Below are 26,869 nucleotides of genomic sequence, written 5' to 3'. Positions count from 1 at the left end.
ACCTCTTCCTCCATCCTATTTCAACCTAAAAATACATTCTTTTTTTCAAAGAAAAGTGTTATCTGTTTAAACCGAATATCATAATTGTTCTAAGTCTATTTTTTAAGACAAGAGTAAGTGTAAACATAGGAACTCAGACATTAGCAACTAATCATGTCTTCCAGGAGTCTCCTGAAAAATATACCTGCAAGGCTATGGACTAATTTTTCTATTAAACTTTGATACAACATTTGTGTTATGCTCTGTCTTGAAAACAGTTCCTTTTAATTTAAGAAGTGCAATTCTTCATTAAAGTTTTACTAAATTCTATCTTTTCCTACTACTTTAATTTATTTTCTACCCATTCATTCCTTCACCTAACATTCATTGAACATCTACTGAATGCCAGGCCCAGTGCAAAGCATCAGTCAGGGCTACAAGAGAATTATGACAGGATTCTTTAGGGGCATCTGGTTGCCTCAGTTGGTTAAGCCTTCAACTTCTGATTTCAGCTCAGGTCATGATCTCACGGTTTGTCAGTTTGAGCTTTATGTTGGGCTCTGTGCTGTGTCAACGTGGAGTCCACTTGGAATTCTCCCTCTCTCTCTGCCCCTACTCCATTTGTGCTTGCTTGCTCTCTCTCTAAAAATAAATAAACTTAAAAAAGAATTTAAAAAAAAGACAGGATTCTTATCTTCAAGGCACTTCTAGTTTTATGGGAGAGACAGACAGTTTAACAAAGAAATACAATATGCCACATGAATTTTTAATATAGAGGATTTGCCCCAAGGCTGGGGGACTACAGAGAAATAAGGAAACTAAGTGCTCACTAGATTCTTGGAACAATGGAGTCCAGGCAAAGTCAGAGAGAAGATGAGTATGGGTTGAGTACATTCCTTCCATCCCTAACCCCCACCTCCAGTTTGGCATTAAGCTACTTTTCATCATTTTGTCTCCTCCCATTTTAGTGATAATACTATATAATTATTAGGGAGCATATCAGCAATAAATTTCTCTACTGCTTGACCACATCTTTTTTGTTAAATGGGACTTTGGGAAATATGATACTTCCTGATAGCTGAAGTTATAGTTATTAATGGCTTCAGAAGAAGGAGACATTACATTTCTACCTACTCTTACCTTTAACATCTATCGATATCTTGTGTTTCTTTTTGTAGTAGGATATACTTTGAAGATTACTCTTCTGGATAAGTCTTACCCCCTTGCCTAGGCTCTAGGTTCAATGGGATTAAGGAAGATTCCAACATCGCTTCACAGTATAAAAATTTTTCACGTTTGCAAACACTTTTACTATTTACATATCCTTTTTACTGACACATGTTAATTTGGTTCTTAGAAAAAGGTTCCCATGAGTTTGGTCGAGCAAATATTATTAATCCCCGCTTTAGATATGAGAAAGCTGATTCTGGAAGTACAATGGCAGAGCCTAGACTAGACTGTGCATTTTTTTCTACTTCTTCATGATGTCTTTCATTTACTTGCCCCAAATGAAATTAGTTCTAGGATTGATCATTATTACAGAAACAGGATCTGAACACTGTAGCCAATTTTTAAAATATCCATAGGAAGTAATATTTCTCACTGTCAAAGGAAAGCATTAGTGATATTTAGTTTTTCTTTTGTTAAGGCTTATTTATTTATTTTGAGAGAGAGAGAGAGCAGGAGGGGCAGAGAGAGTGAAAGAATCCCAAACAGGCTTTACACCTTCAGTGCAGAACCTGATGTGAGGCTTAGTCTCACAAACTGTGAGATCATGACCTGAGGTGAAATCACGAGTCAGACACTTAATTGACCGATCCACCCAGGTTTCCCTAATTTTCCTTAATTATACATAGATTTTACATACATGTTAATATTTGACCCATGCTCTAATAATTCAGTGATAAAATCATAGTATATTAATTCCTATTTCTGAATTTAATTAAAAATATTTTATTGAGTAGCAGAATTATTTTTCAGCTGAATAAAGGCTGAACTATCTAGTCCCAGATGGCAGTGGCATGCGTGCATGCATGTGTGTGTGTGTGTGTGTGTGTGTGTGTGTGTGTGTGTGTGGTTGGGAGGTGCTTTGAGATTACTAAATATAATAATTGTTTTAATAGCAATGCACAGGGATATCAATTATACTTACAGTGGCTAGGAGAACAGTGAATTAGAAAATGATTTTCTTCTAAATCAATTAGGAAAGAATACATCTATGTAAGTGAGTGAGTCTACGTGAGTATGAAATTGTCAAAAAAAAAAAAAATTTCCTCCACAGAAAGTTGTGTAGAAGTCAACCAAATCTAGTTAAGGACAACAATTAATCCAAAGATAATCCACAACCCAGTATCCCAACTGATCTGGGGATGCTTGATTAAGATAAAATAAAATGAAGTAAATGATAATCTTGACAGTTGATCAGCAAAACTGTCAAAGACAGAAAAGTGATAGTATTGTAGAGCAGCTCTTGGCATTAAAGAAACCGTTGACTATAATCTTTCCATCTCTAACCTTCCACTAGACAGTTATGCCTAAGCAAGGCTGAGATGCCATCCAAGAAATACCAGCTAGATGCCATCTGGGAAATACTAGCTAGCTGCATCTGGAGACTTTTCTCAGGTTGACAGTGCTGTGATGTAATTTGCCGCAATCCAAGCTCAAGCCTTGCCTCTCCATTTACATCTTCTTAGTGCAGGTGAATATGTAAAATCAGCAAATAACATAATGATTTACACTACAGTTTATGCAGCATAGTCATAACCAGCCAAGTCAAAACCAGAGTTGTTTGTCAAGCATGAAGCTGCATTTGTAGTAAAAAACAACCAAAATCCTTAGGGGTGTATAAACATCAATAAACATCAATGTCTTATCTTCTCTTAGAGGTCTGTAGGTTGGCTGTGGCTCCACTAAGCTCTGTGCCTCATTCTGGGACTCAGATAAAAGAGTAGCCTCTCCCTGGGACTTGCTTTCTTCATGGAAGAGGATAGAGATATCGAGTTACACATTCACATTTAAAATTTCTGTTCAGCTTTGGGTCCAGGAATGGCAAGACCAGCAAGATCACTACTGCTGACTGTGGACAAGTCTAATAAATTTGACTTGTGTTTATCTCAACCACCAGACCAATCCTTTTGTAGCTCAGGTGAACACCCCATCATCCTTGTTTGAAATATCCTATAATCTTTGTGCTCTTGCTGCAGTTCTGTGGGCTCCATATTTTCCTTATCCCCTCCAAATCTAGCTGGATTGCAGAGTCAAGTTTATGATTATGAAAGAAAAAATCAAACAACAAAAAATTATTAAAAACAAAACTTCTGTTCAGAGCTGGTGGTGTGTCACTTCCACTCAAATGCTATTGGCCCAAGCAAGTTACGTGACCAAGTTGGCAATGGATAGGGGAAATAACTGACTTCAGGGGAGTACCCAAGTCTCTATGATTAAGGACGTGTATTTATAATCCTTTTAATAGGTGGAATGAGCATAATTGGGAGTTGTGCTCATTGTTGGTTTATTACGTCCCAGTTTCAAATTTGCTTTTTCCCTCTGTGTGAAAATGGATCTGGGTCTTTTAAATAATTTCCCTTCCCCTGCCAGTTGAAAGTACTAGAGAGACATGGTGAAGTAAGGGGTTCTCTTCCTGTTCCACCATGCTCTCGTAGGCAGGTTCCTGAGACAACTTCTCCAATGCCTGGCTCCCTTAGCACAAAAGTTTTCACCAGCAACTGGCTCTTGGCGGCACACAGGTTTCCTACTAGCCAGATTTTCTAACGCAGACTGTTTGTCCAGTGTTAGGCTTCAGCAGCATGGGCAGCTTCTCTAGCATTAGGTTGCTGCATTTGTGCATAGTTCTTCCAGTGTCAACTTCTACATTGTAGACAGCTTCCTCGACTCTTGGTTCTTGCAATGACGGGTGGTCATCAAACCCCAACAACCAGCAGGTTCCCCTGACACACCCTTTGGGAAATGTTGTAGTGAAGAGAAACCTCTCCATAACTAGTTTTCTCCAGCACTCTAGAGAGCAGATTTCTGGCAAGTTCCAGAGGTCATATTTCCAGCAAGTTTTGGTGGCCACCACAGTGGCCTCTCTGCCATCCAGTGAATCATGACCACACCCTCTCCGACAATGCCTGGATCTCTTCCAGAGATCTCCCCAGTCTGGGGAGCCTCTTCTTGAAGGGTATGGACCCCAGTCTGGGGTAATAGCTGTGATCATGTATTCTTTAGAGTCTCCTATAGTTCTTACTGTCTAGTTATTCTTTCCTCCAACTTCCTGTTAGAGTTAACCATTCTTTGCATTAAACTTCCCATGTTCAAATTACTATGTGTTTCTCTCTCTCTTAATTGTATCCAAGCTGATACAGGAACCATACTATAATCTTTCACAGAGATCTAACACATGGAATTAGTTATGTGAAACTTATTGTTCAGTGGGATAAATTAACTTATTTATTGGCACATAGGACCAAGATTTTCAGAGTTTGCTGTTTTAAGGCTCCATTTATCCTGGGTGTGCTTGGATGGGCTGCCATCTTTGTACAATTTTGTGTCCCAGCACCTTTGATTGCCAAACTCTTTTTCAAGCTCTGTGAGTAACTTAAGGTTATGGTCAGCTCTTCCCATTTCTCTGAGAACAGAATTACCTCCATTTATCTTTACTCTCATCGATTTTGTGTTGATTTTCAGAAGATACCTAATTTTCTTTCTCACTCCAACTTCTTGAGCTTGGCCTCACTGGGATCTTCAGTTATGCCAATATCATATGTACATTAGAAATGACCCATAAAAAGCAACTTTTAAAAGGCATCATACTCTTAAAACAGTAATTGATAACTTTCATTTCTGATACATTTACTAACCAATGTAAGTACTAGCTGAATTATGTGAGTGTGGGGAGTATATCCAGAAAACACATAGGTAACATTTTTGGTTAATATGTGTGTGAACGTGAGAACCATATATGCCTTTGTAATTTAGAATGTGTTTCCTGATAATCAGCACAGAAATGTAAACCATTTAATTGGGTAAAAAGGAACTTTAATTATAGTTTTTATTAATATATGTATATAATTTTTAAAGAAATGTTTATTGAGACTGCAGCTATTCCTCTCAATTGAAAAGTAAGCAATTCAAAGAATTATTTGAGGAAATATATGGTGTTTTATTTTCTTGTCTAAAATCTCCTCTAGACTGACGACTGATGTGAATAATGGACGACAATAAGTTCAACATGAATATATTGAATATAAGGTATGTAACGCTATGCTGGAGCTGTGGAAATCCCACAACTTTCATTTTTTGAGAGACCCAGAAACAAGACCTAAATGGAAAACAAGGTTGTCGTAAAGCTATGCCTAAAAGGCAGGTAGAATCCATTGCTTCCATAATGTCTGATGCAGTTTAGTTGCCACTTACGTTTTGTTCTTTTCCACCCCCTCCAATTAGATATGATCTCCTATCTTCTCTAGATGCCTTACCTTCTCTGTGTAGCCCCAGGACTAGTGAAGAAAGGCTGTGGGGTTCAGAGAAGAAGTCTTTATGCCTCATTACCCTCTAAAAATCTCTTCCTGGTCTCTTTCACAGAATTACAGCTTTTGGATTACATTTGAAGTTGTAGGTTTATGCTTTGTGAATTACAGAATTTATAACCAGAAGAAACTTCAAGATTTCCCATTCCACATGTCCCATTTTACAGATGAGAAAATCGAGGCCCAGAGAAGGGAAGGGAGTTCCCAGTGGGTGGATCTGAAGTGATCACTCAAGTGATCTCCTGATGTCTATATTGATGATCTTTATACTGTTGGAGCTCCTGTGGGCAACATGGGCGGCTCTTTACTGATATCAGGGAGCACCACGTGTGAAAATGAATGGAGACTTAAATAGCTATAGCTGAACAACAAATGCTGGCCAGGGGACTATCTGCATGCTTTGTTATGCTGACAATGTGTGGCTCCTAGAGATCCATATTGCTATCTAATTTAAGAACTATCACCCATATTTGTCATATTCCTCCTGATAGAAACAAGAGTATATAATTAACAATCTGAGATTCTGAGTGTATCTGTGTGTTTTAAGCAAAAGTTTCTTTTTCTTTTTTTTAAGCAAACGTTCTTTTTTGTTTGTTTGCTAACTTGTTTGTGCATAAAGAGTCTTTAAAAGAAAAACTGTCATTGTTCACTTCTCTCTACAAACCATCTGGCAATTCCATTTTCCAATGACATCCAACAAAAGGAAAACAGGAAAAAACAGTAACAGGAACAAAATTAAAGACAGGTCATCTTATTCAAATAGAGAACTTATTTACAAGCAGATTTGAGCAGTGCTAAATATTGTGCCCTAACAGCATAATTAATAATAACATTCAGGGGAAGTTTTTATCTTTAATCATATTTCTCATTAATTTGAAATTGAGTTAACTTACAATTTAATGGCGAAAAATAGGAATTAGCATAAAAAGAGCCTCAGTCTATAATGAAGATAATAAGCAGGCTCTACCAGATGGTAACATCAAAACCTATGGCAGGGTCACACGCAGAAATCAAGTACTGATTTTCAAATGAGAAATGATGAAAAAATGGACTATAATTTTCTTACAATGATAGAAGTTTTTACATAGATATTCTAATAAATCTGGTTGGAATGGAATCTCTCTGTTCATTACCTTTTCTATCATATTACACCTGGCATTTCTGCTACCAATAATGTATTCCATATTATTTATCATCTTATTTACAAAAACGTTGGTATTTCCCCTTTCCCTTGCGTCATCACGACTTGCTCATTCTTATCTGGTTCTCCACCTTATGGATGCCAATAGCTAGACAATCTCAATGGTCTCCCTGATATTTCCACATCAGCCTATATATCATTGCCAGAACAACTTACAGAAATTACATTTTTATCTTATTGCTCTGCTCAAATATCCCTCGTTGAAAACCACATTCCCACCTATGTTCCTATGGAATTTACCTCTGGAGTTGAAGCCATTTTCAGTCCAGTCCAAACAAATCATTCATACGTTCCTGGAAAATACTCATACTCATCCAATAGGTCTTCTATCTTCAGAACATTGAATTAAACCATTTCTCAAAGGGCATTCTATTAAACACTAAATCCTTGAGTTGTAAATATTTCACTTTCAAAGATTTCCAAACATGTTTCCCTAACATGTTGGGGAAACCTGTGTTAAACAAAGTTAAATGATTCCTCTTTTGTGTGGTTTTCCTCAAGAGAGTTTTTTTTTCAAATTTTTTTTTTTTCAACATTTATTTATTTTTGGGACAGAGAGAGACACAGCATGAACGGGGGAGGGGCAGAGAGAGAGGGAGACACAGAATCGGAAACAGGCTCCAGGCTCTGAGCCATCAGCCCAGAGCCCGACTCGGGGCTCGAACCCACGGACCGCGAGATCGTGACCTGGCTGAAGTCGGACGCTTAACCGACTGCGCCACCCAGGCGCCCCAAGAGAGTTTTAATATACAGTGTTCCTCAAAATTATTATTATTTTTTAAATGTTTATAGTGCTCCTCAAATTTATTTAACTATGGAATGCTTTTCATGAAGCCAATTGCTTGATGTATATCTAGCTATATGCATACCTATATGAATATCTATATTTCTAAATCTGATTCATTTATTTAAATTAAAAGCTCCAGAAAAATTCAACATACAGTTACCATTTACTCCAGCAATTATCCTACAAGGTATATATCCAAGAGAAATTAAAGTACGTATATACAAAAACTTGAACATGGATGTTTATAACAGTATTATTCATAATAGCTCAAAGATGGAGACAACCCAAATGTCCAACAGATGACAAATGAATAAGCAAATAATAGTATATCCATAAAACGGAATATTATTCAGCCTTAAAAAGGAGAGAAATTTTTTGACACAATCTATAATATGGATGAGCCTTATATGAAAACACTATGCTAAGTGAAAGAAACCAGTCACAAAAGGCCACATATTGTTTTATTTCATTCACATAAAGTCCAAAAGAGAAAAATATAGTGAGATACAGAGTAGATTTGTGGTTGCTTAGGTCTAGAAGGAAATGGGGAAGATAAAAAAGGTGACACTAAAAGGTATAGGTTTTCTTTTTGAGGTGATAAAAATATTCTAAAATCAATTGTGGTGATAATTGCATATTTTTGTAAATATATTTTAAAAACCATTGAATTGTCTACTTCAAAAGGATAAATTGTATCATATATGAATTATATCTCAATAAAAGTGTTTTTTGAAACGTTCTAAAAAATGTCCAGAATAGCAGATCATATTACGCCATTCTATAACTCCTTACCATAGCTGTATTTCAATTAGTAAGGGCTTAGTAATTATGTGACAAATGAACTACAAAAAAAAAAAAAAAAAAGTCTAACAAAAGCCTCTCCCTTCAGTGTGGTCTGTGGACAATAGCATCACATCCTCTGAAAACCTGTTAGAAATGCAGATTCTCAGGCTGGTCCCATACCTGCTGAATCAGAATTTGCATTTTAATAAGATCCAAGATAATTCATATGCACGTCAAAGTTTGAGAAACACTGAACTGAGGTATCTTCTAATTGTTAAGAACACTGAGCTTTTACATAGCCATTTTGCTTTCTCATGCCTTAGGGCTTTTAATGGGGATTAAATCAATTCACTTTTAATAAGGACAGCATCTAATGAATTACAATTAACCTAATTTTCTCAGCTGCAGTTTTAACATTTTCCAGTGCTCAGTCAAGCCTCCTAAAATGTGATGATTATTTAAAATATAAGAAATTATAGAAAATAAATAGATAACTTGTTCAAATCTTTTAGCCCCTTGAATTTTACAGGCATATCATCGTTTATAATCATTGATTTAAATGCACAAGCTAACTTGTTTAAAAATACAGAAAAATATGGGGCGCCTGGGTGGCGCAGTGGGTTAAGTGTCCGACTTCAGCCAGGTCACAATCTCGTGGTCCGTGAGTTCGAGCCCCGCGTTAGGCTCTGGGCTGATGGCTCGGAGCCTGTTTCCGATTCTGTGTCTCCCTCTCTCTCTGCCCCTCCCCCGTTCATGCTCTGTCTCTCTCTGTCCCAAAAATAAATAAATGTTTAATAAAAAATACAGAAAAATATTTTAAACCAACTTATTTTCTTATCAATTAAAAGCAGCTTATAACCACCATTTTTCTCACTATACTATTGTTAATATTTTTTGATGAATTAGTGGGAGTCATTTTAGTCAACCTCAAAAAAGAAATAAATATACATGAAGTAGAGAGAGATTTTCTTTTTGCATCATGCTTCTATAAGCTTGTTAGAACAAGAGAATTTTATAACTGAGAAACACACATATAAAATTCATTCCTGTCAAGGATTATTCTTCCTATCCCTGTCCTCGTGCCCACACAGACAGGGAAACTTGAGGCATCGTGGTTTTGCTCTTCTCCATCCCAACCCTGAAACGGCATTCAACAGGATCCAGGGACAAACTCAGACTAACCTGAGCTATCTCATCACAGGTGTTTTCTGAGAAATGAAGGCCTCCTCCAATGAGCAGTGTCACTCGGCATTGTTAGGTGGTCTATTATTGGAGTGTTATCAAAGGGTTTTCAAAAAACCCAACTGCTTTTCTCAGTTTGTAAGACAGACTATGAGTAAAACATAATTTATGATCAGGTACCCTGAGTATTTTGATAAATAGTCACAGAAGCCAACACTTTTTTACAAGGCCAGAGGCCCAACATCTCTCTTGATAAAACAATGGACGAACTCAGTGAGAACTTTAACAAAGATCTAAATAGTTCAACAACTGAAATGAAAAATACACTAATTCATTAATTCAACAACACATTAGAGAATGAAGAACAACATATCAGTGATCTGGAAGACAGGGTAATGAAATGCACCTAAGCTGAACAGCAAAGAGAAAAACAAATTAAAAAATGAGGATAGGGAGGGGAAGGGAAAAAAAGAAAAAAAAAAGAGGTTAGAGTGGGAGAGACAGCCAAAGCATAAGAGTCTCTTAAAAACTGAGAACAAACTGAGGGTTGATGGGGGGTGGGAGGGAGGGGAGGGTGGGTGATGGGTATTGAGGAGGGCACCTTTTGGGATGAGCACTGGGTGTTGTATGGAAACTAATTTGACAATAAATTTCATATAAAAAATACAAAAAATTGAGGATAGGCTGGGGAACATGGGTGGCTCAGTTGGTTGAGCATCCAACTTTGGCTCAGATCATAATCTCGTGGTTCATGAGTTTGAGCACCACACCAGGCTCACTGCTGTCAGCCTGTTAGCACAGATCCCACTTCAGATCCTTTGTCCTCCTCTCTCTCCCCCTCCCCTGCTTGTGCTTTCCCAAAAAATAAATAAATATTTTTAAAAGAATGAGGATAGATTAAGGGATGTCCAGGACAACATCCAGCATACCAACATTTGGACTACAGGGGTCTCAGGATGAGAATAGAGAGTGAAAGAGGCAGAAAACTTACCCGAAGAAGTAATAGCTAAAAGCTTCCCTAACCTGTGAAAGGAAACAGACATCCAGATACAGGTCCAGGAGTCCCAAATAAGGTCAATCTAAGGAGGTCACCACCAAGGCACATGATAATTCAAATGTCAAAGATTAAAGATAAAGAGAGAATCTTAGAAGAAGCAAGAGAGGAGTAATTAATTATGTACAAGAGATACCCCATTAAGCTACCAGCTGATTTTTCAGCAGAAACTTTGCAGGCAACATGAGAGTGGTGTGATATATTCAAAGTGCTGAAAGGAAAAAAAAAAAAAAAACCCACAAAAACACAACATACAATTAAGAATACTCTACCTGGCAAGGTTGTCATTCAGAATTGCAGGAGAAAGATACCATATAATCCAGTAATTCCACTACCACCCAAAGAAAACAAAAACACTAATCAAAAAGATATATGCAGCCCTGTGTTTATTGCAGCACTATTTACAATAGCCAAGATAGGGAAACAATCTAAGTGTCCATTGATAGTTAAATGGATAAGAAAGATATACACACACACACACACACACACACACACACACACACACACACCCCACACACACAGGCATATTACTGAGCTCTAACAAGGAATGAGATTTTGCCATTTGCAACAACATGAGAGGACCTAGAGGGTATTATGCCAGGTAAAATAAGGCAAAGACAGACAAATATCGTATGATTTCACTTCTATGTGGAATCTAAAAAACTAAACAAATGAACAAACAAATAAACAAAGAACAGAAACAGAATTATAAATACAGAGAATGAATTGGTGGTTGCCACTGGGGAGGGGGAGGGGTGAAATAAGTGAAGGGGATTAAGAGGTATAGACTTCCAGTTATAAAATAAGTAAGTCATGGGGTGAAAAGTAGGACAGCATAGGGAACATAGTCAATAATATTGCAATAATGTTGTATGGTGACAGATGGTAACTACTTACCATGGTGAGCACAGTATAATATTGAGAATTATTGAATCACTATGTTGTACACCTGAATGAATATAATATTGTTGACATTGTATATCAACTATGCTTCACTTAAAACAAAGAATATTAAGCCTATATTATGTTTCTTGATATAAGGTAAAATTTAAGGGCCATGAACCGAACTTTGGAAAGAAGATCCCTTACTGCCCACCATTCCCAGACATTTCCACACAGCAATTTGCCCTGATTGGCCGCTTCTGTTTCACTGTTTTTTGCAAGTGGCAGGTAGTCCTGAAACAGTAGGTTTGTGATTGGTTAATTTTTGTCCTGGCATACTTCCAACAAAAGACCCCTCTGAGAGGTGTCTTGTTTGTTAACCACAGACTTCTGGGACCTCTTTTCTCTAGTCTCTCTCTTTTGTACTACCTATAGAAGCTATAACTGCCGTGAATCTGTATGTCCCTAATGAAATTTGGAAAGTGAGTCAGCTCATCTTGGAGAATTTATATCAGTTATAGTCTCTTCCAGTTTGCCTCACTACCAAATACACTTTTGACTGTGTTAGCTGAAAGCTACGTGTTGAAATGATCTCTCTGAATCATTAGAGGAGAAATGATGAGCTTCGTTTAAAAGATCAACTTAAAAAGAGATAAAGTGGATTTCCCCTTTCATAGCAAAGTTTCAGATTTGTCTAAAAGACATAGATACTTAAGAATACCCTTAGACTTTCTACAAAGAAGGATTGCGGGTGTGGCAATGTCAGCTTTGCTGTTAAAATCTTAGATGCCTTCCAATGTCAAACAGGAGAGAAGACTGACAGCCGTACTACAATCCCCAATAGGGGATTTTTTTTTAAGAAACTAAAGAAATGGAAGGAGGGTTGTTCAGTCCCAGGACTGAATGATTAGTGTCTAACCCTGTTCTTACAGCCTATTTTGATTCAATGGTGGGTTATCTCTTTGTCTGGTTAATTCCCATAGCACTTTGCCTGCACCTGCCTTATATTTACTCCTGCTATCTTACACTGTAGCTGTTTGTTCATCCATCTTAAATCTTTTATTGAACTGGAAGCTCCTTGGAGAGAGAAAGATAACCTTACATGTATTTTTATCTTTAGCAACATATAACATTGGAGGAAATTTAAAAATGAGGAAAGGAAAATGTCTTGAGCATGTATTATGCATTAGGCAAATGCAAGGTATTAGTATATGGAAGGGTATAATAATAAATTTGTGTTACTTGCCTTAGTTTTGAATTAATTGAGAGCTAATCCAAAATACAAGGATGTACACAAAATACAAGCTTTATTTTTGTTAAAGTTGAAACTGGAGAAGAAGATTTAGGGGTACAGCAACAATGGGCTTCCTAAAATTGTATGCAGAATTAAGCAAATGCTCCCACCTGGTTACAGGTGTAGTTGAAAAATCTCACTCTTCCCCACGTGGTGTTCTGCCCTTGTTAAATACACATTATAGCAGAGAAGACTAGAATGAGCATTTTTGCAGGCATTTGCAGATCCTAAAGAGGAGACAGGAAGATGGGTTAAACCTCACATGTCTTTCCCCAAACACACAAGTTTGCTTCTTCAAACCTGCCAATAAGGTAACTTACTCCTTCTCGTCTGGAAAGCAGGCAGTGAGTGAGCAGGCAGAAAGATGTCAGGATTGTTAAACTGATGAACATCTCTCTTCTGTGGTCATGAGGTAGAGGAAAGGAGGTGTTTTCACCACCAAGGGGTTTCATACATCTCATTTAATCTTTCAATCTACATCAGGTTAGGTATAGTTATTCTGGTTTCATAAATTAAGAAAGGGAAACCCCTAGATATTAAGTAACTTGTTCTAAGCCTCACAGTTAGGAAATGTCAGTCAATATTCAAACCCAAGTGTGTGCTCTTTCCTCAACATGGCCTACGGTGGATGGGTCAGACACATATTTGGTGAATGAATGGATGGGTAGATGGATGAAAAGGAAGAAAACTCGGAATACACTTATGCATCAACTCTGATAAATCCCGAGGATTTTAAGTGATTCAAGCTTGTAAACATAAAGAACTCCATTATTGCAAATATGTCTTGATAAATTCAAAAAGGATAACTTTTTCTTTAGTTTATGAGGAAAGACCGCATGGGAATTTTCTCCAACGGTTCTCCATTTACATCATCCCAATAGATTGTCAACTGTTGAGGTTAGGGAAATATTGCTACCACCTTTACATCCTCCCTAACACCAGTAGATGTTCAGAAGGCCCTTTATGAATGACTATTAACAGAAGCAATGCGCAGAAGTAGATAAATCCTTAATAATCTCTTCAAGTGAATTTTATGAACTCAAAATCAAATATGTATGCATTTATGTATGTGGGTGGGTGGATGGATAGATAAATAGATAATATTTTTTTATTAAAGTGTCAACAGCCTCTGGTATTGGGCATACAGTTTTACTAAGTTAAGGAGGGGCACAGTGGTAAGCTGTAAGTATGTGAAGAATTACTGTAAAGGAGGATTCTGGTTAGCTAACTCTTTCTGGACTAAGAAGACAATAAAATCAAAAAGCTTAAACTTCAGCAGAAGCAAAATAGATTACATATAAGGAAGGCTTCCCTGATAACAAGGGTTATTAAACAGACCATGGAAAAGATGTGCAGGACCTCTTCCCTTGGAGATCTCTGAGAGCAGGATAAACAGCCAGCTGGGTTAGATACAGTGCTGCTTGGAGGCAAAGAGCTGGCCTACATGAACTCCCAAAGCATATAATAAAATTACTTGCGCTTATATTATCACATGATAATTTTATATCTAGGATTCATAATGATACTGAAACCCTATATCAGAAGACACCATATTTTATAGTACTCCAGTTATTCTAAAACTATGCAACACAGTGCTGAGCACATAGTAGTTATCTGATGAATGCTTACTGACCAGATTGAGGAGTGGAATGGCATTGGGAAAAGAACTAGATTATTCTTAGCTCTGTAAATAGTCTGCAACTTGGAGGAAGTCAGTCAATTTCTCCAGGTCTTCAATTCCCTCCTCTGTAGATCCTGGCCTCTGTGAGTTCAAGGTCTCTGGGACCCTAGTAGTGCTGTGACTCCATGGTTCTGATTAACCTGATCTGTATCCAGTTCATATTGCCTATCAATACTCCAGAAAGGAAATATGAAAGCTCAGCTTCTGCTGTCCCTTGGTCCACCAATTAGCATTTTGAGCTTGCTCAAATCATTTAATTTCCCTGGGATTCCATCTATAGAAGCCTTTTTTTAGCCAAAAATTCTATAAATTCCATGACAATGGCATACTGGGTTACATTTTGTTTATTCATATTATAATTTCTAACATTTTTCAGGAAAAAGAATTGGCTGAAAACATTATCAAAATTATTTTAAAATATTTCAACAGTCAATTCATTAAATAATATACTTTTATGTCCATTTATTTTTCCCAAATGTAAGGTGTATCCCAAATGTCCAATGTTTATTATCAGTTCACTTATTAAAAATACAGTAATGTTAGTTACTGTTTTATTTAGAGAAATTCTTTGATTCCATGGGACTACTATGCTGAAAGAGTCACACTAGTTATATATTTAGAGAAGTCTCCTGGAGAAACTTCAGGAAGTTTAAACTAAGCTAAAAGACTTTGATTTGCCCTCTAGAAGTAAAAATGTGATTTACCTTTTCAAATGAAACAGTCTTGTTATCAGCAAATATTTACACAAAGACCTAGTGATAACCAAATGGTTTAACTAGCCAGACTTTAAGTGACAAACCCAGCATGATTACAATCTGTAGATAAGGAAGTGAATAAAGGTATACAGATTGTATGCTTGTATGCATTTATATTTGAGTAGGTGGGTATTCATCTGCCCATCCAGTCATTCAATAACATTTATGGAATTCTGCTGGGCTCTAGCCACCTGTTAACTAGGGATGAGAAAGTGGTAAGACATGGCCCTTTCTCAGAACTTATTCCCAGTGTAAGAGAAAGTACAAATGTATAAATAAGTACAGTCCTCTGTGAGTTCCATACTAGAAGTGTATACAACATGAAGGGAAAGAGAGTGTAACTAACGGCCCGGAAATAAGAAATAATAGATTTAGACTTCCCAACCAACACACAATGGAATCAGGCACACAATGTAGCTACATGTGAAACAGTAAAAAAAAAAAAAAAAAAAAAAAAAAAAAAAAAAAAAAAAGGATACAATATAAACCTGAGCATACAACAGAAAGAAACCTACAGATTTGAGAAAAATAAGACGTTTAAAACTGTCCATTTAAATTATTTATATTTCAAACTCAATAAACTAGTTGAGCATATGCAGTGAAGAGAGAAAGGAAAATACAACAGATGAAAGCAGCCTGTGAGATCAAATGAGGGTCTAACAAGTGTATACTCAAAGTAACAGAAGAAGAGGCTAGTTAGCATATCCTGGCCTCTACCCACTAGATGCCAACAGTACCCCCTACCCTCAGTTGTGAAAATCAATGTCTGCAGACATTGCCAAAGGTCTCTGAGGACAAAATCACTCAAGGTGAGAACAACTACCATAAAAAACATATGAGAAAGACAAATTACTGGCTTATTTCACTCATGGTTATGAATAAAAAAAACCCTAAATAAAATAATAGCAAATTGGATTTAGTAGCAAATAAAATATTAAAATCCAGTTGAATTTTTTCCTGAAATGCAGAGATGCTTACATATATGAAAAGCTATAAATACTATAATCCACATTAATACATTAAAGAAAAAAACTAATGCCCTTTCAAAAAATATATAAACATATATGTATACACATACAAACATGTGTATATATATGTATATATATACATATATATGTATGTATATATATATATACACACACACATACATATATATATACACACACGCACATACACACACACACACACACACACACACACACACACACACACACACACACACACTATATACCACAGTGTCCACTAGGAGGCAGTGCTTTCCCCTCTATTTTGCTGTTTAATTTACACTTCATAATAACCTATCTGCAGTGTGAATTAGAAACCCTGCTTTAGGCTCCCTGCCATGCCTGAGAAAAAGGGATACCATGTAACTGAGCTAATCAGAAGCCTTCTCCACAAGTTTATAGCTGTTGAGAGAAAAGGTTAAAAATAAGATTGGCTAACAAGACCATTTACAAATATTTCCATTTCCACTGAAAAGTAGACTCTAGATTTATTGTGATAGTACAACCGTTTACTAAAATGTCGATCTCTATTTTAAAAGGCAATTCAAACAAGTTAAATTAAATTTATATTAATGCAAAAAAACCCTCTTTTCAAATGACTATTTACTTCTATGTCTGTAGCATTTAACACAATGGTTTTGGAAACCAACTGACCTTTACTGTTAGCATCCAGTAAATAAATATGAATGACTCATTAGTCTACTCACATAAACTGAAATGCTCATTTACAGTGACTTTAGAATGCACTCAATTTCAAAATGACCTCTGTTATTTTGTATTTAATTATGTATATAAACAAATCTGAGACCACTGTACATTGAGTGATCTAGCAAGCCGCTTCTCTAGCATCACCACATCTACCAAACTGTCATTTAAGGAAACGAACAGGAAAAGATTGTAAGCAGTATCACACTGTGAGGTGGTTCTCTACCATGGCACATTGGTCTGCTCCACACCACCATCCCCAGTGCTGAATCTCAGGAAGTAGGAAGTCAGTGTTAGCTCAGGGTCCCGCTCTTGATTCTTATTCAGTTCCTAACCTTGCTCTTATTCAGTCTGTGCAAAAGGACATCAGTTAAATGGAACCAGGAAATCATTGCTCTAAATGTGTTGACGATTATATGAAGAGTAACTAAGTTCAGTTACATATGAGATAATGGCATGTAAATGAATTAGTGGGTACAAAGTTTATCATGACTTATTAGCCTAATAATTATTAGAAACATAACAGCAACTGTTAAACCTAACAGTAGGTAATTGCTGTGCTGGCACTTTGAATGTATCAATAATAAGGACAATGGTGATAATACTACTCAGCCAAAAAGACAGAGATTGCTGCCTGTAAGGGAAGGGAGAAGCCACGACAAAGAATATTCTCATCATGTAGACTATGCTCTCTGCAGTGGTCAGTGTCCCACTTTTCATTTGGACACCATGGGGTCCTTGAGTCCTCCTGTTCTCTGATATTGAATCAACAGTGAGAACACCACTGACAGATAATCTCCTCAGAAATAGAGATTACCTCCCTCGAATGAAAGGAGACTGGGTGAATTTAGTGCTTGCCTTTATTAATTTATACTCTTCCTGGCAGAGGACTTTGCTTGGGGTAAAGCCCTATCTCCAGAAGGCCCAGATGCAGTTGCCCTTGAATATCTGCCAGCTTCCCTGGAGGCCTTCCTGTTGCTGCCTGCCAGAACATGCCAGAAGGGGCCGAACAACACTACAACTTGTCTTGCCTTGACAGTCCCAATCAAACCCATAGCCCCAGCTCCAGTCATCTCCAGTTGGATGTCTCTCGGTTTATTTTGTTTTCTCCTACCAACTTATTCACGCATGCCCCAGTGGGAATAGACTCTGTCAGAGTTTAAAAAAAAAAAGTATGATTTTGTAAGGTCAATGGAAAACATACTTAGAATAAATACATTTCTAAGTGATCTAAAAAAAATGCCCTAGCATTCTAGTAATATGAATAGATGGAGGGAAAATCAGAAAGGACAGTTAAAAGCCTTGATACAGGGTTCTTTTTAATTTGGATCTTTGTCCTTTTTAGAGAACAAGAAAAGGGAACAATGTCTGGGCTCCATTACATTCCCAATATGGGCAACGACTGAGTTCATAAATGAGAGCAAAATTCATAGTTAACATCTGAACACATACTATATGCCATGCACTGTGCCAACTGCTTTAGATACATCATCTTATTTAATCCCACAGTAAATTTTGTGATTTTAGAAACTGGCATTATCCCAAATATTATAGACAAGGAAAGAGTGTTAACAATTAACATTCCCAGGGTTACATAAATTGTGAGAGCTGAGATTCAAACCCAGGTCTCGTTGAGTCCATTGCATTTAGCCTTATGCTATAATGTATTACACACCATTCTGTAAGGTTTTGGCTTATGTTTCCATCTTTGCCTGTAATCAGTAAACTCCTTCAGGGCAGAATTTATCTCTCATTAATTTTTATATCCGCAGAGCATGGATTAATGCCAGCTACAGAGCAGGAATTCAATGATCGTCAAATGAACAAAATGATGAATTAATAAATAAAGGCAGGAAGGAATTAATTTTAAAGGGAGACAGTAAATTGAAGTTTGTGAAAAAAGCTGATTCCATACCAAGAATACTATCCCTGTGGTTAGTTTTGTGCCTCTCCATTTCCATTGTAGCAACATATGAGTATTTTATGATAAGCACCATTTTTACTTCAGAATTAAATGAAATGCTTTCAAAAATATGTACTTTACCCAGGGATTTAAATGAATGATTGAAATTCCATAATCAGAACGTGACACAACCAAACCAGTGTATAATCATATGTTTCCTATAATAAGCTACTTGAAGTGTTCTTAGGGTTACAATTTTGTAATCTAGACATGAGAGGAAGATCTGTACTCTTGACAACATTCAACACAGGCACTTCAACTGGCGCTGGATAAAAGACAAACCCTCCCTTTTGCATTATGTAGATGTTCTCTCTTTTCCTTATCAGTAAGCAGACAGTCCTACCCGTTACCTTCACATCCTCTGCCATCTTCCTCCAGCTTCCGGCCAGCTTGACACTTGCAGTGATAACGCCCAGCTGTATTACAGCATTGGTTCTGACAGCCACCACTGTCAACGGTACATTCATTTCTATCTGCAATTGAATATTTAAGCAGAATTAGCCTCCTATAACTAGACACGCACAAAAAAAAAAAGACTTCAGTGGCTCTCCTAAAAATGTACCATCACAGAGTGACATTATTCTTTGATCTCAAATTAAATGAGGTAACACTATGCTGTCTTATTTTCATTATAGCCAAGGCACCCTTGTTTTGACATAAAGAAAAAGTCAGGTCTTAGCCATCGGTATTTGAGATATTTTTGAACAGTGTACTAAGGAGCCACTTAGTCTTATGGAATTGGAGACTTACAGTGCAGGTCCAGAAATTTCACACCCAAGTCACCATTTGAGGATGATGAGATTGAGAACAGAGTCATAAACCAGTGAGTCAGAACACTAGGTCACACATTTGTCCATTAAAGAAATATGTTGTTACTGGCTTTTCAAACAGATAACTCTTCAACACCCTCCACTATGTTTTTGGTATTGTGCTGGATAGCGTGGGAAAGTTAGAAAAGTAGTTCCAGGATTTCCAATGGCTGGAGATGGAGTTAAGGACTAAACGGAAATGTGATTTGGTTGTGTCCATGTACTAGCTATGTCCACAGCGCACTTCTAAACCTGTGGCCAGAACCCACCTTTACAGATAGGGTTTAGTTTTATGTATTTCCCCTCTCCAGCTTACAGCTAATAAATATTCCATCCAGCACAACTGTAGGTTTGATAATGGTGTGTTTCCCTCAAAAGGGGCATCTCTCCTGCATGCTGACTAGCTGACAGTTACTGAGTCTTTGCCTCATGAGATGAGTGTGGCTGGAAGAGAGGGAGGGTAGAAAGGGCAGGGAGGAAGTGGGGAGGGGCAGGTAAAAAATGGGAGAGAAAAGAGAGAGACCGAAAGAGAGAAGGAGAATGTGTTGGGGCAGAAGAAGCTGACAAAGCAGAAGCATAGAAGAAATGGGGCTGAGTCACCCTGACGGTGGAACCCCGAGAGGAGAGAACTAATCCTGAAAAAACAAAGAACTGACAGGCAGAGTGAGCTACCTGCATCCTGACTGGATGTAACTTCTTTGATCTGAGGTATGGCTGTGCAGGTATTGAGACTGCTTTTGCTTATTTTTAGTTGACTTTTCATTAAAGTGTGCCATATACACAGGAAAGTACACAAATCCTAAGTACACAGTTTGCTGAGTTTTCAGATATAGAATATACCAATGCAGCCACAATAAAGAGAACATTCCTAGCACCCAAGGAGCACTCTGCCTGGCTGAAGGTAACAACTACCCTGATCTTTCATCACTATAGGATAGTTTTATCTTTTTGAACTATACAAGCAGAATCATACTGTATGTATTTGTGTGTGAGCGTCTGGCTTCTTTCATTGGACATTCTGCTTATGAGGCATCCACATTGTTGCATATACTTGTTCGTTCATTCTCACTCTTGTATATTACTTAATTCTATTAATAACTACCATTTTAATTGGTCCATTTCATAGCTGTTGAGAAACTGGGTTTTCTTGGGGATATTATAAAGAGTGCTGTTATAAACATTCTCATACACATCTTTAGTGAACTCACATACGCATTTCTGTTGGGTAATATAGCTAGGACTGGAATTGCTAGGTCAAAAGGTATGATATACTTTGCTTTAGTATTTATAGCCAGATGGTCTTCTAAAGAAGTTATGCTAATTTACACTCCCACCAATGGTATATTAGACACCAGATGTTTCTCATATTATGCATCCCTGCCACCATTTGGGATATTCTCTTTTGTTTTATTTTTACTCTTCTGGAGAGCGCATTCTCGTATCATACTGCAAGTTTTAATTTGCATTTTCATGATGATAATTAGGTTAAGCACATTTTCATGTTTCTGGCCACTTAGATAACATCTTGTCGAAGTGCTTGTTCAAATATTTTGTCCATTTGTCCAATTCTTAAAATATTGGTGGGGTGCCTGGATGGCTCAGTCAGTTGAGCGTTTGACTTCAGCTCAGGTCATGATCTCACAGTTGTGTGAGTTTCAGCCCCGTGTTGGGCTCTGTGCTGACAGCATGGAGCCTGGAGCCCACTTCAAGTTCTGTGTCTTCCTCTCTCTCTGGCCCCCTCCTGCTCATGCTCTGTCTCTCAAAAAAATAATAACATAACATAACATAACATAACATAACATAACATAACATAACATAACATAACATAACATAACATAAATTAAAAAAAAAATAAAATATTGGTTCTTTTACTAGTGGCCAAGGTAGAATGTTAAATAGCAATGGTGGCAGTGATCACCCTTGTCTTGCTTCTGAACTCGGATAGTTTTTTAACATTTCGCTGTTAATTATGATGTGCACATAGTTGGGCTTTTTTATAGATTAGTTTTACCAGATTAAAAAATGTTCTTTCTTCCCATTTATTTAGTATTTGTATCATACATAGATGTTAAGTTTTATTTATTAATTTTCTGAATCTATAAAGATAATTATATGGTTTTTCCTGTTGATTCTGATAATATGATGAATAAAGCTGATTGATTTTTGTATCCCTGAATCCCCTGTACAGGTAGTCATGATACAGTGTCTTTTTTATATATTCCTGGATTTAGTTAGCTAACATTTTGTTTGGAATTTTTGTGGTTATATTCATGAGAGAGATTTGCCCACATTTTTTATTTCTTATAATATTCTTGTTAGGTTTTGGCATCCAGGTCATAAGTAAAACAAGTGGGAAAGGTTTTTCCTCTTATCCTATTCTCTGAGATAACCTGTATAAGACCATTGTTATTTCTTACTTAAATGTTTTAGAAGAGTTTATCTGTGATGCCATCTGTGTCTGGGATTATGATTGTGTACCTGTGTGTGTGTGTGTGTGTGTGTGTGTGTGTGTGTGTGTGTGTGAGGGTGGGGTGCACATTAAAAGGTTTTTAATTACAGATTCAATTTCTTTAGTGAATATAAAATTACTCAGATTTTTAAAGATGTAAATATGTTTTAAGGAATTTGTCCATATCATATAAATGGTCAAATGCATTGCTGTTAAGTTGTTCACAATATTCTTACACTATCTTTTTATTTTTATTTTTTTCAAGTTTTTATTTCAATTCTAATTCGTTAACAAACAGTACAATATTGGTTTCAGGAGTAGAATTCATTGATTCACCAATGATATACAACACCCAGTGCTCATCATAACAAATGCCCTCCTTAATACACATCACCCATCTAGCCCATCCCTCACCCAACTCCCTCCATCAACCCTGAGTTTGCTCTCTATCTTAAGAGTCTCTTATGGTTTGTTTCCCTCTCCCTTTTTCCTTTCTTTCTTCCCCCTCCCCATATGTTCATATGTTTTGTTTTATTAAATTCCACAGTTGAGTGAAATCATGCAGTATTTGTCTTTCTCTGACTGATTTATTTTGCTTAGCATAATACACTTTAGATCCATTCACTTCATTGCAAATAGCAGGATTTCATTCTTTTTTGAAGACTGAGTAATATTCCATTGTACATATAAACCACATCTTCTTTATCCATTCATCAATAGATGGACATCTGGGCTCTCTCCATAGCTTGGCTATTGTTGATACGCTGCTATGAAAATCAAGGTGCATGAACCCGTTCAAATCTGAATCTTTGTATCCTTTGGGTAAATACCCAGTAGCGCAATTGCTGATAATTCTTTTTTTTAACTTTTTGAGAACAGTAAACATCCTGTTCTCCAAAGTGGATACACCAGTTTACATTCCCACCAATAGTACAAGAGGATTCCCCTTTCTCTGCATCTTGGCCAACACCTATTGTTTATTGTGTTGTTAGTTTTAGCCATTCTGAAAGGTATGAGGCGGTACCTTGTGGTTTTGATGTGTATTTTCCTGATGATGAGTGATGTTGAGCATATTTTCATGTGTCTGTGAGCCATTTGGATGTCTTCTTTGGAGAAGTATCTGTTCATATCTTCTCTCATTTCTTAACTGGATTATTTGGTTTTTTGGGTGTTGAGTTTGCTAAATTCTTTGTAGATTTGGGATGCTAGCATTTATCATAAATGCCATTTGAAATATTTTCTCCCATTCTGTAGGTTATCTTTTAGTTTTGTTGATTGCTTCCTTCACTGTGCAGAAGCCTTTTTTTATGGAATCCCAATAGTTCATTTTTGCTTTTGTTTCTCTTCCTCTGGTGACATGTCTAGTAAGATGTTGCTAGGCTGAGGTCAAAGCGGTTGCTGCCTGTGTTCTCCTTTAGGATATTGATGGTTTCCTGTCTCACATTTAGATCTTTCATCCATTTTGAATTTATTTTTGTATATAGTGTAAGAAAGTAGTTCAGTTTCATTCTTTTGCATGTAGCTGCCCAGTTTTCCCAATACCATTTCCCAATACCAGACTGTTTTTTTTCCATTGGATATTATTTCCTGCTTTGTCAAAGATTAGTTGACCATACATTTATGGGTCCATTTCTGGGTTTTCTATTCTGTTCCATTGATTTTTGTGTCTGCTTTTGTGCCAGTACCATAATGTCTTGATGACTATAACTTTGTAATCAGCTTGAAGTCTGGAATCATCACACTATCTTTTAAAATATCTGTCCAATTTGTAGTGACATCCCCTTTTCTATTCCTGAAATAAATGCATGTCTTCTCTTTTATTTTTGAACAGCTTTGGTATCTATCTATCTATCTATCTATCTATCTATCTATCTATCTTCATCTTTTCTAAGAACAAACTTTTGGCTTTATTGATTTTTCAGTATTCCACATTTTTCCATTTAATTACTTTAGCATTGTGATCTCTATCATTGCCTTCCTTCTACCTTTTATAGATTTCTTTCACTGCTCTGCTTCTAAGCTGTTGAGATGGACATCTACATCATCAGTTTTTAGACTTTCTTCTTATAAAATATTTCTGGTTATTGGGGTGCTGGGGTGGCTTAGTCAGATAAGCATCTGACTCTTGATCTTGGTTCAGGTTATAATCTCACAGTTCATGAATTCAAGCCCTGCATCGGGCTCTGTGCTGATGGCACAGAGACTGCTTGGGAAGGAGCCTGTTTCTCCTTCTCTTTGACTCTCACCTGCTTGTGCTCTCTCTCTCTCTCTTTCTCTCTCTCTCTCTCTCTCAAAATAAATAAATAAACTTTAAAAATACTTCTTGTTATAAATGTGTAACAAACTACTCCCAAATTCATTTAAAGAGGCAATTTATTTTTATCTTTCACATTTCTGAGGATTGAGGACTCAGTTTGATAGTTCTCATTTGGGAGTGCAAGTATGGTAGCAGTCAAATGGAAGTTGGAGTTAGGTTTGCATACAAGCTTTTTAACTCACATGTTGGGATTGGGGCTGAGATGGTTGGAATATTTGGGTGGTTGGCTGGGCATTAATCTCTCTCTACACGTGACTAACTTTGACTTTCTCACTGCGTGGTGGTCTCAGGGTAGAGACATTTTACAAGGTGGTTATCACTCCCTAGAGAGACATTCCAAGAGATCCAAACAGAAGCTGCAAGGCTCCTCATGATGGAAACTTGGAATTACATAGCATCACTTCTTAGATATATTTTGGTTAAAGCAGTCACAGGTCAGCTGAGATTCCAGGATGTGGAAAAATTCCTTCCCAAAATGTGTGAATTGCAGTGTCCAGGAAAGAAAGTTGATGGCAGCCTCTTTGGAGACAGCATATCACACTAATATATTCATTCCAGACTATAAATTTTCCTAAAAATAAAGTATTAACTGCATCCCACAGGTTTTCTGTGTTGTAATGTGTTATCATTCAATTCAATATATTTCCCAATCTACATTCACCCTTCTTTGGGTTATTTTGAGGTATATTTTGAAGGTTGTTCAAACATTTGCAGCATTTGCAATCATTTTATTATTATGAAATGCTATATTAATTCCACTATGGACACATTATAATCTACGTGGTTCAATTCTTCAAAATTTGTTAAGACTTGCTTCATATGCCAGCACATGATCAATTCTGGTTAAAAAAAAAAATCTATGTTTACTGGAAAATAAGATGTATTCAGTAATTCTCAAGTGCTACATTTTCTGTATGTGTATATGCATATGTTATATGTATATATTTCAAATATATATATATATATGTAGATTTAATTAGTTCAAGTTTGTTAAACATGTTTTTCATATCTTTGTATCATTAAGGATTTTTCTTTATATGCTCGTTATACCAAGCACTGTTCACTATATCAGCTAGTGAAAGTGGCAGAGTAAAGTTTCCCTATGTGATTTTTACATTTGTTCTTTATGACTATTGACAATTTTGTTCTATATGTTTGGAAGCTCTATTGTGACATACAAATTTAGAATTGCCACATCTTCCTAGCAAATTAACCCTTTGTTATTATGAGGTTTTCCTCTTTAGATCCAGTTACACTTCTTTCATTAAAGTTGAGGTTTAATGATATTAGTATAGCTATATCAGTTTTCTTTTGGTTTGTGTTTGCATGACATTTTGTTTTCTATACTTTTAACCTTTTTCATATTCATGCATTCAACAAACTATATCCATATATTTATATCTATCTCTATGTGTTATTGTAAATATTCTAATATATTTAAGCTGTGGTATTACATCATTGACTTTTAATGTATTCCCTGACATATTTAGATGAAAGTTATCATTTTACTATTTTTCTAAAATTCTATATATTTTATGTTACTTTTGCTCTCTGCTATTTTATCCTTTTAAATTTATTATTTTTGCCGTTCTATTTGCACTCTATGTTAGATTGTCAGTTATACATCCTATATTATTCTTTCAGTCGTTACTATAGATATTAAAACATCTATTATTAAACTCTAATATAAATTAGTACTTTAACCACTTCCTTGGTAATGCTAGAAACTTACATTTTAATTCCATTATGCTTTTTCTGCTTTTATGTTATTGCTATCATGCTTTTTAATTTCAGATCACAAGACCCCATAAGACTTTATTATTATTATTTTGCATGGTCAAAAATAATATAAACATCCATATATTTACCTTTTCTGCTATTCATTATTGCTTCCTGCATTTCTGTACTTCTTTCTGGAATAATGTTTCCTCTGCCTGAAAATTGCTTTTAGTATTTCTTTTCATATGGACTGCTGGCACAACTTTTCTTTTCTTTTTTTTTTTCAGATTCTATTTGTTGGGAAACAATACCTTCACCTTAATTTTTAAATAAACTTACAAAAATATTTAGAACAGTTTTCGATTTTGCAGGAAAAAAAACTGCAAAGATAGTACAGAGTTCCAGTATATCCCATATATTCCACATTCCACTATTATAAATATTTTATATTAGTATGGTACATTTGTTATAATAATAAGCCACTATTGATACCTTATTGTTGACTAAAGTCCATACTTTACTCAGGCTTCCTTACTTTTTACTTACTGCCCTTTTTGTGTCCCAGGATCCCATCCAGGTTTTATTTAGTTGTCATGTACCCTTAACTTATTTTAGGCTGTGACAGTTTCTACTACTTTCCTTGCTTTTGGTGACCTTGACATTTTTGAGGAGTACTAGTCAGGTACTTTATAGACTGTCTTTCAATTTGGATTTTTATGATGTCTTTGCTGTTATTAGACTGGGATTATGTGTTTTGAGGAGGAAGATCACAGAGGT

At 36.3% G+C, this 26,869-nt stretch overlaps 1 pseudogene across 1 annotated transcript in view; it reads right to left on the bottom strand.

Annotated features, from left to right (window-relative positions):
* Nucleotides 1-26,869, bottom strand: part of LOC112849957 (uncharacterized) — a 339,733-nt pseudogene that overhangs the window by 124,122 nt on the left and 188,742 nt on the right. Inside the window, exons 3-4 of the transcript XR_015240104.1 lie at nt 19,149-19,271; nt 2,593-2,596 (exon numbers count right to left, since the gene is read on the bottom strand). The product of XR_015240104.1 is annotated as an uncharacterized LOC112849957 (transcript). The remainder of the gene's footprint in view (nt 1-2,592; nt 2,597-19,148; nt 19,272-26,869) is intronic.

The sequence above is a fragment of the Puma concolor genome, chromosome C2, assembly GCF_028749965.1.
Source record: "Puma concolor isolate L17-30 chromosome C2, mPumCon1.1.hap2, whole genome shotgun sequence".
Classification (NCBI taxonomy): domain Eukaryota; kingdom Metazoa; phylum Chordata; class Mammalia; order Carnivora; family Felidae; genus Puma; species Puma concolor.
Note: the sequence above shows the minus strand (reverse complement) of the source record. Positions and strands in the feature narration are given on the sequence as shown.